We start from the raw sequence: 3,675 nt of genomic DNA, 5'->3' as shown, positions 1-3,675 counted from the left end.
GACGATATCTGTAATACCATCAAACATCCACATCTGCCTATCCCAGGTCCTGGGAAAGGACTCGATAGGTAGACAAAATGCCAAATCCAGTCTGAACATCTGGCTGACTGTGCGATGATCCATAATAATAATAATAATAATAATAATAATAATAATAATAATAATAATAATAATAATAATAATAATAATAATAATAGTAATAAAAAAAATCCACATCTGTCTATCCCATGTCCTGGGTAAGGACTCGATAGGTAGACAAAATGCCAAATCCAGTCTGAACATCTGGCTGATTGTGCGATGATCCATAATAATAATAATAATAAAGTTGGAAGGGACCTTGGAGGTCATCTAGTCTAACCCACTGCTTAGGCAGGAAACCCTATACCAGTGGTGGCAAACCTATGGCATGCGTGCCAGAGGCGGCACTCAGACCTTTCTCTGTGGGCACGCGCACCATGCCCACAGAGATGGCAACTGTCCCTCTTCAACCAGCCGCCCGCTAACTCGCCGAGGTCCCACGTGGCTGGATGCATCCCAGCACCCATGCGTTCGATGGCCTCTGTGTGCGGGGGCCGATGGTGTCAGGCAGCAGCCACCCCAGCCCCTGCCTCGCCTTGGCCTGTGACATGGCACCCCACCCTACCTCGCGTGCCTCGCCTCTCCCCGCAGGACGAGCCTCCTGCCCACTGCCCCACCTGCCAGAGACCCCCTGGATCTCCCCCAACCCTGCCTGGCCCCCACAGGCATCCCTCCCCACGAGCAACATTGAGGTGATCACGCCCACCTTGGCCACACCCACCCAGTGGGCCATGACTACCACAGCCATGCCCATCCAGTGGGCCACGCCCACCTGGCAGCCGGCGATAAATAAGTAGGTTTGGGGTTGCAGTTTGGGCACTCGGTCTCTAAAAGGATCGCCATCACTGCCCTATACCATTTCGAACAAGCAGCTGTCCAGTATCTTCTTAAAAACCTCTAGTGTTGGAGCATTCATCGCTTCTGGAGGCAGGTTGTTCCACTGGTTAATTGTTCTAACTGTCAGGAAGTTTCTCCTTAGTTCTAGGTTGCTTCTCTCCTTGATTAGTTTTCATCCGTTGCTTCTTGTCCTGCCTGTGGATATAATTTACTTCGACTTCAGTAAGGCATTTGATAAAGTAGATCACAACCTACTACTTGACAAGATAGTAAAATGTGGGGTAGACAGCACCACCACCAGATGGATCCGTAGCTGGCTGACCAGCCGTACTCAGCATGTGGTCCTCAATGGAACCGCATCTACATGGAGGGAAGTGTGTAGTGGGGTGCCCAGGGCTCTGTTCTGGGCCCAGTGCTCTTCAACATCTTTATCAACAATTTAGACGAGGGGATAGATGGGGAACTCATCAAATTTGCAAACGACACCAAGCTGGCAGGAATAGCCAACACTCCAGAAGACAGGCTTAAGATACAGAAGGATCTGGACAGACTTGAACACTGGACGCTATCTAACAAAATGAAATTCAATGGTGAAAAAAGCAAGGTTCTACATTTAGGCAAGAAAAACCAAATACACAGGTATAGTATAGAGAGTACCTTGCTCAATAGTAGTAACTGTGAGAGGGACCTCGGAGTCCTAGTGGACAATCATTTAAATATGAGCCAGCAGTGTGCTGCAGCTGCCAAAAGGGCCAACACAGTGCTAGGCTGCATTAACAGAGGGATAGAATCAAGATCACATGAAGTGTTAATACTACTTTACAAGGCCTTGGTAAGGCCACACTTGGAATACTGCATCCAGTTTTGGTCACCGCAATGTAAAAAAAGATGTTGAGACTCTAGAAAGAGTACAGAGAAGAGCAACAAAGATGATTAGGGGACTGGAGGCTAAAGCATATAAGGAACGGTTGCTGGAATTGGGTATGTCTAGTTTAATGAAGAGAAGAACGAGGGGGGACATGATAGCAGTGTTCCAATATCTCAGGGGCTGCCACAAAGAAGAGGGTGTCAAGCTATTTTCCAAGGCGCCTGAAGGCAGGACAAGAAGCAACGGGTGGAAACTAAGCAAGGAGAGAAGCAACCTAGAACTAAGGAGAAACTTCCTGACAGTGAGAACAATTAACCAGTGGAACAACCTGCCTCCAGAAGCGGTGAATGCTCCAACACTGGAGATTTTTAAGAAGAGACTGGACAGCCATTTGTCTGAAATGGTATAGGGTTTCCTGCCTGAGTAGGGGGTTGGACTAGATGACCTCCAAGGTCCCTTCCAACTTTATTATTATTATTATTATTATTATTATTATTATTACTACTACTACTACTACTACTACTACTACTACTACTATTATTATTATGGTCAGGTGATTCGACCAATTGTGACGGCGGCAGGCTAATCAAACCCATGGCCGCTGCCTGGCATCTGCAACACACCTGAGTCCCCGAGGTCGTGTGAGACTCACAGGGAGGTGCAGGGTGATTTAGCCTCGTCTAAGTCACCACAAACTTCTGAGGCGTTGTCCACCAAATAGGAACTGTTGGCGGACTTGTTCCCTGGACTATGGAAGGTGCCTTGTTCAGGAAACGGGCACCAATCAACCCAACAGGGTTGTGCTGGACAGCACCGGTCTACCCGACCGGAACATTCAGAGAAATACCAGTCTACCTGAGGCGAGCGGCCCTGGTCTAGCCAGCTCATCAAAAGGGCTTGTAGACCAGGGGCCTCCAACGGCGCTCCGACAATTGGAGCGGGCACGGAACCCGCCTGCCTACTTACAAGACTATATTCATTATTGTGATATGTGATTACCTAGGGGGAAGGGGTGTTGTGTACTCACCTAATTTATAAGGGCAGTTATCAGCTGTTAACTTAATGTGTTAATTCAAAATCCCGAACCATTTGTGTATTGTTACAAGCCTGCACTTTAGGCGACAATTAGTACTTTAAATTCATTGGCTGCCGCCAAGCGGCTGTTAGAGCTGCTTCTGTGTTGATTGAATAAAGAACTGTTGCTTTAACTCTTTAGTCTGATCAATGCCTCACCGATCCCAGTATTTAACAGATATCATGGTCAATGATACAGTACTGAAAGCTGATGAGAGGTCTAGGAGGAACATGACGGCTGTACCCCGTCTATCCCGAGGCCTCCAAACGTCCATGAGAGTTACAACCAATGCCATTTTGGTGATGTGTCCCGGTCTGAACCCAGACTGAGAAGGGCCCAGGTGTCTTTCTCCTGCACAGCCCTTTCTGCGGGTGGCAAACTCAGAGCTGCAAGCAGAGAGCGAGTTGAAGTTCCAGGCTGCCAACCTCTCATTCTCCTACTTAGATGCACTGAGAAAAGGTCTTAATCTGCAGCAATGCCTTGAACTCCTCTGCCAGGAAAACCTCTCATGATTTTCTTATGCACAGCAAACTGTTGTTGAAGGTATGAAGCTGGCCAGGATGCCAACTGTCCAGAAGGGGGGAAATGACTCTTCCAGCCTTCTCCTGAGCTTGGAATAGAAATATAGGTAGTTCTCAGGTTGTGACAGCAATTCGAGCCCAAATTTCCATTGCTTAGCAGGGATGGGGCACCAGTAGGAAATATGGTGCTTGATAGCTAAAGATGGAAGTAAAGGAAAATAAAATCACAGACGAGACAAGGGGTCAAGATTCAATTTTACAGCTTTGCTAAGTTGCAGAGGCAGGTTTCAAGGAGT

Source organism: Protobothrops mucrosquamatus, unplaced genomic scaffold, assembly GCF_001527695.2.
Source record: "Protobothrops mucrosquamatus isolate PMUCROS unplaced genomic scaffold, P.Mucros_1.0 scaffold2319, whole genome shotgun sequence".
Taxonomy (NCBI): domain Eukaryota; kingdom Metazoa; phylum Chordata; class Lepidosauria; order Squamata; family Viperidae; genus Protobothrops; species Protobothrops mucrosquamatus.
Note: the sequence above shows the minus strand (reverse complement) of the source record.